This window comes from Epinephelus fuscoguttatus, linkage group LG7 (assembly GCF_011397635.1).
Source record: "Epinephelus fuscoguttatus linkage group LG7, E.fuscoguttatus.final_Chr_v1".
NCBI lineage: Eukaryota > Metazoa > Chordata > Actinopteri > Perciformes > Serranidae > Epinephelus > Epinephelus fuscoguttatus.
In genome coordinates, this window is record NC_064758.1 from 25,059,862 (window position 1) to 25,066,494 (window position 6,633).

Here is a 6,633-nt window from a genome sequence, read left to right on the forward strand (position 1 = left end):
AAATGCAGACAGAGAATTAGCGATTAGCTGGTGAACATAGTGTAGTATTTACAATATAGCTAAAGAGCCAGATATTTTCCTTAGGCGTTGGTGGAGAGTAAAATCAGAGATAAAAGGAGAGTGGTTATTAGACTAAAGGCCCAGGCCCAAAGAACCAGTGGCAATGGAGGCTGACTGTTACATCACCTCATGTCATCTGTGTCGTGGCCAAAAGTTGCACACACAGCAAAGACTCCAGCTGACGGCCAATTATGCATGTGCATGAAAGGAAATAACTCCCCAAATCAGCAGATGGCAGTCATCTGTATTTGTCATTGAGAAAAGGGAAACCATAAGACTGACAGGACGGATGCAAGACGCAAAGTAGCCAGTTAGCACATTAACAGCACAACTCAATGTTGAAAGTAAAAATGATATTTACCGTGCACCAGTGAATCACACAAACAATTACAGACTGTTTTCTGTTAAAGAGCTCAATGGCTCAATGGTTTGTTTCAATTTCACGTTCTCTCGACTTTAACCATTGGTTTATTGTCCTTGCTTTCGTTTCTCTTCTCACGGACTGAGTTGAATGTCAATCAAAATTATTTCATTCATCAACGGGCTCCAGCATCTCACACCAACAAAACTAGGGCAACAGATGCTCACCGTATGCCCAACACTGACCAACGGCCGATGGTCGGCTTGGTATGTCAGGGTGACCAGGGACATGTCTCAAAATGAATCTTAATGTTGCTCCATGTTTGCCTGATATGTAAATAGACAGCTGTTTCTTAACATTTAACCATTACCATCAATGAGGTGATAATATATCACTGCTTTGTTTGTTGCGTCGGTAAAAACATCTGTGAATGCAGCTTTAACCGAAGATAACAAAGTATAGCAGTATATCAAACGCATCAGAGACAAAAGAGTTTGGACTGTGTCCAGGTTATAAAAAACAGAGAGGCATCTTGTTGGCTCTCCTATCAAAGATGACTTATGCCTACCATAAACTAGAACATTTCGATAAGACTTTTGAAAGGCTAAAATCTGACACCCTCTCATATCTAAAGACAGTGTGAGTTTTTAGTCATACACTCAGGCTGAGTTTCATGACCACTATACACCAGATGATTGAGATCACAAAGGCTCGCTGAAACAAGAAGTTGCTTGAGAAGTCGTTTGGTGTAAGGCCGGTGTTTAGAGGACTCAACTGCTGATATTCTGTTTTTCTGCATGTGAACGTTTGAGCTTTGATTACTGCTTATAGAACATACAAGAAACTGTGGTGCGGATTAAGTCCTAAGCCTCTTTGGTGTTTGTTTAGTCTCATTAACCTCACCTTTACATTTTTCTCCATTACAGTGTGTAAAGAAAGAGTGAGAGAGGAAGTGAGGTATGTGTTTATTTGCATATTGAGAGAGAAGCAAAACATAATTGCTGATGGTCATCAGGGATTGATTGTTAGCCAAATGTTTATTTCAGGTGAAAACTAAATCAGTTTAAGACAATTTCTCATGTGAGAGCACAAACTGTATATGAATTAATCGTCAACCTGCAAGTTTCACCCTCAAACGTTTTTGCAGGTCATTTTGTAGTTCTCTGTGGCATTAGTAGCTCAGTCCATAGGGACCTGGCTTGGGAACTGGAGGATCACCGGTTCAAGTCCCCATACGGACCAAATATGTGCCAGCTTGGCGCCTCCTCCTTGAGCAAGGAACTGAACCACCAACTGGTCAAGACACCCGTCCAAGGCAGTCCCCTCGCCCTGACATCTCTCCATTTGATGCATTTATAGGTCCTGTTTGTGCATGTGCGTGTATTTCAGGCCTGTGTGTATATGACCACAGAGTGGAAAAATCAGAATTTCCTCTCAGGGACTAATGAAGTATATCTTATTTTTCTACAAATTTGTAATTAAACATTAAAAGAAAACACTTCCTTAAAGGGTAACTTCAGTATTTTCCAACCTGGATCCCATTTCCAAGTGACTAATGGGAACAACAGTTTTTGAAACAGGTTCAGTACTGAGCGAGAGCACTGCACCTGGCAGTTGCAAAACAGGTTGCAATGCAACCATTTGGCACCATCACAGCATGTCAACTAAGAGTGTTAGTTTTTGTCACAGACTCAGAGTGAGATTCTAATTGCCTGACAACATTATTGACAGGATCCCTTAAAAGGTAGACCTTTTTGTTTAAGAGTAAGATCCTTTATGTTTCACCAGAAACAGCCCCGAAATCACTAACCCCAAACCCCCCAGACTCCATTAAAATAAACAGTCATTTTATCATTGCAAATCGCACTTCATTCAAAGACAACACAAACAAAATACAAAAAACACAAACAAAAAACAAAAAACGAAAACAATCTTGGTTTGTCTTTCCACTGTCCCAACAATCACCAACTCTGATTTGGTTGAAGTAAACCCTTTATTTACCCAGTAAGTTGTGAAAATATGCTGGCTCTGTATACCCTAAAATTACTATTTATTTAAATGGAGTCTGGTAGAATTGCTGATAGCAATTTGGGGGCTGTTTCTGGATTAAGGAAAAGGATCCAACGCTTGAACAAAAAGATCTATTTTTAGAGTGATCCCTTCCATAATGTTGTGACACTTAGAATCACAATCTGAGCTTGTCAGTGACAAAAACAAACACTTTTAGTGGATGTAAAAAGATGGAACGAATGCCCTGAGTGGTTACATTGCAGCCCATTTCACCATTGTCAGCTTCAGCAGTCTCACTATTTCAGAAGTTATTGTTCCCATTAGTCACTTAGGGTCCAGATTGAAAAAGACTGAAGTGACCCTTTAACAGCTAACTGTGACTAATTTGTATATATTAAGAGGTCCACCAAATGCCCCAGTTCAAACCGTATTGTGGTGGTTATATGAGCCTTGTGTGTCCTGTGACGGAGGTGGCATAGACCTTGTGGTCGAGGCAGCAGGAACCCTGCTGTGGATGTTCTGTGAATACTTGCACTATGTGATTGACGTTCAGTCCCGTAGTGAAAATTGTACGGGCTACCTGATGTTTTAGGCTGAATTCTTGAGCGCAGGCCATTACGGCCCTTTGGCAAAAGGCTTTGTGGTGAGGGCTCTAAGTTGCAGGAGAGGTCCCTCCACGCCCTGAGTGATGAGAGCAGGGTTTAACCGGCTGCAGGTGCGCTCGAGACAGGCGGGTAGGGCCTTTGAAGTGGAAGCCAACTGGGACCCTGGCCCATCTCTGACCAGCAGCCAGCACAGACACATTCGCTTTCAATTAACACTCTCCCTTCTTTCCCGATCGCTGCTCTTTTGCTTTCTGCTCTCTTTTTCGATACTCATCTGTGTTTATGTTCAGAACAGAACAGTCTGAGGTGCAGTAATTTAATATCGTTACCAGTTAATGACTGTCCTGACCGTTTAAGAGCCTGTTATTTGTCTGTGTTTGTGTAAGTGTACTCAGTTCTTACTTCACCTCTCACTTAGGCTTCATGAATCTTCTTGTGTTTCAGGGCCAAGTTGTGCATCCAGAGAACTGCGAGTCCTCAGAGCTCTGACACCCTGATCTATTGTTTCTGATTTATCTTTATGTGATGAAATCAGGGATCTCCACACTCTCATGCTGTCATCTGAACAGGACACATCCTGTCTCTGACACTGCTAAACAAGCAAGCTAAGTCAAACCAGCTTTACTGCCTGATAGAGAAATATTGTAAATGCTGTTGTGGCTTATTGGCTGCCTTCATTTGAACACATATACACACACAAGTATGTATGTAAGCATGCACACATCTCATTAAAGAGAGTGAAAAAGAGAAATAAATGGCTGTTTCGATGGTAAGCTCCCTGGAGGCAGCTACATCTGGCTCCTGTTAGCCACAAGCGTATAAAAATCAAATGCGGTTTAGTCCCAGGCATTCTGTACTACAGACACACACACACACACACACACACACACACACACACACACACACACACTGGGAGGTAGGACTCCAGCATGGTGGTCACCCCCAACAGTCCCAGTCTCTCCAGTACCAACCCTGGTGAACTCAGCAGACATCAAGGGGCTCAGACAGGGACTAGTACTCCTGGCACAAATACTAACAACAAGCCATATACAGCCGCTATACAAAATATTAAACCCGTAAAACCCTGTGGACCTGTCTGCTGGGCCTCTGCTAATATGTCTGAGTGGGGGGTGTCAATAATAGAAAAAGTTATAAAACTAAAAAAAGTTGAAGTCATAGTTCTGTCTGTGGAAACATACTGTGTTCAGACAAAACAGGAAAAATAACGGTCACGAAATATTTTGTATCCAACTGTGAGAGCCTGTAAGAGGAAATTATTATTTGAGTACTCACATAGTGTGGTCCTCAAGAAGAACTCAAAAATGTTTTACTTAAAATGTAGATATGAATTAAGAAAACTGTCTTAGATTATTCCATCCTTATTAATAATACTAGGGCTGAAACAGTCAATTGATGTATTGAATACAGTATTTTTTTCAAGCATTTCAAAGCATTTTCTAAAGCCATGCTAACAGCACCATGAGGCTGTACTTTGAGCCAAAATGGAGCGGCAACCTACTGTGCTGAAAACCAAAGCTGAAATGCCCAAAACGGCAGTTCATCAAATGGCCACTTGAGGGTGACTCCAAAAGCAAGTCAATCCCCATAGACCCTCATGTTAAAATGCTCAACTTTACACGAGAAATAAACATGTTGACAGCCTGGTACAAAAAACAGTTTTGGTCTTTAAAACTAATTTCCCCATTCATGACAACTGTACTGTAGGTTAATTTTAATACAATTCACCCCTTTACATTTTACTAAGGCATAAAGTTCTGCGTAATTAAGAGGGTGGCAGCTTTGAGTGACAGGTGTGTGCCATCCGTTGACAAGTGGCTACCACAGTGTCAACCTTGGTTTGGTAATGTAACCATGGTGTAACCATAGATTAAAAGAGAATAGGCAGAGATGTTGCTATTTCAGTGTTTTCAGTTCATGAAAGTTAAATGTAATGTTTCAGTAGTCTAAAAAGTCTTGTTCAGTGTATCGTTGTACTTGCAGACCCAATCAGGAATGGGATATTCAGCTAAATACATTTTGTTTTATGGTTTTAATCTTGTTTTCTACTTGAAAAAAAATTTCATGAGAGTTTGCCATAGACTGTAAATATACTGCGCTAACCAAGCTGGCAGCTAGCGTCAGGGTTACCTCCACTCTATTGTCCAAGTATGGTAACTTCTTTTCACTTATGGCTCTTAACATCCAAACTGGTGCTGGACAAAATGCCAATCTCGGGGCTTAAAATGGGAGCCCACAAACTGATAGGTGAGGTTACATTGGCTACATCTGCTATTTTTATACAGTCTATGGCTAAAGTGTAGTATGTCAGCTTGCTAACATACTCACAATGACAATGCTAACATGTTGATGTTACGATGATATAATGTTGTTAGTTTTTCCTGGTATTTGGTCATAAACAAAAGTACTGGACATATTGAAATTTTGACCAGATGCCGATCTATCCATCCATTTTCATCTGCTTATCCGGGGCCAGGTCGTGGGGGCAGCAGGCCAATCAACGCACTCCAGACATCCCTCTCCCTAGCAACATTTTCCAGCTCTTCCTGGGGTACCCCAAGGCGTTCCCCGGCCAGATGAGATATGTAATCCCTCCAGCGTGTTCTGGGTCTGCCCAGGGCCTCCCACCGGTGGAACGTTCCCAGAACATCTCTAATGGGGGCGCCCAGGAGGTATCCCGACCAGATGCCCGAGCCACCTCAACTGACCCCTTTCGACATGAAGGAGCAGCGGCTCTACTTCGAGCTCCAAGCTCCTTATCCTATGTGTAAGGCTGAGCCTAGCCACCTCATGGAAGCTCATTTTGGCTGCTTGTATCCACAGTCTCATGCTTTCGGTCACTACCCAGAGCTCATGACCATAAGTGAGGGTTGGGACATAAATGGACCAGTAAATTGAAAGCTTCGCCTTCCAACTCAGCTCCCTCTGATGGCGATGTTAGATGAAAAGGGTATCACCAAAGTCAGTAGGATCCACCATCTGGGGACCATGAATATCTGCACAAAATTTCATGGCACTCCATATAGTAGTTTTGTTTTTGTTATCAACAAAAGATATTGTTCAGATATTACAGTCAGAACCAAAGTGATCCCAAGAGCCATGCTGCTAGCATGGCTAAAGATATCTAATATTCTCTTGTTCCAGCTTCTACAATGTGAAGATTTGATTCTTTTCTTTGTTATATATGGTTGCAAAATGGATATGCTTGGGTTTTGTTCAGATAAAACAAGCACTGAAACGATGTGAATGCGAGCTACTGTAGAAAACAAGGATGCTACGATGAGTTCATCAACAGGATGTAAGAGATAGTTTATGCGACATAAACAGACACTCACAGACAAACAAGTGACCAGACTCACTCCCCAGACGTCCAAACAAATCCGCGTACACTCGGTGACACATAGCTGTGCAATGAAATTGTGACTCATTGATCTAACAGCCATCATCATCGTTGCTGGTGATTGTTAGATCTCTGACACACGCTTGAAGCATGTGCTCTGGTGTGTAATCAGTGTAGTTGTTGACAACATCATTAGGCAGAAACCGTGGTGCTCAGGCAATCAAATGGAGAAGTAAGTT

At 42.0% G+C, this 6,633-nt stretch overlaps 1 long non-coding RNA gene across 2 annotated transcripts in view; it reads left to right on the plus strand.

Moving 5' to 3' along the window:
- The window catches only part of LOC125892418 (uncharacterized), a 56,661-nt gene extending 50,794 nt beyond the window's left edge, over positions 1-5,867 (plus strand). For both annotated transcript variants that reach the window (XR_007449739.1, XR_007449738.1), the window contains exon 3: positions 5,531-5,867. This is a non-coding gene — a long non-coding RNA (uncharacterized LOC125892418). The remainder of the gene's footprint in view (positions 1-5,530) is intronic.
- The last annotated feature ends 766 nt before the right edge of the window (positions 5,868-6,633 follow it).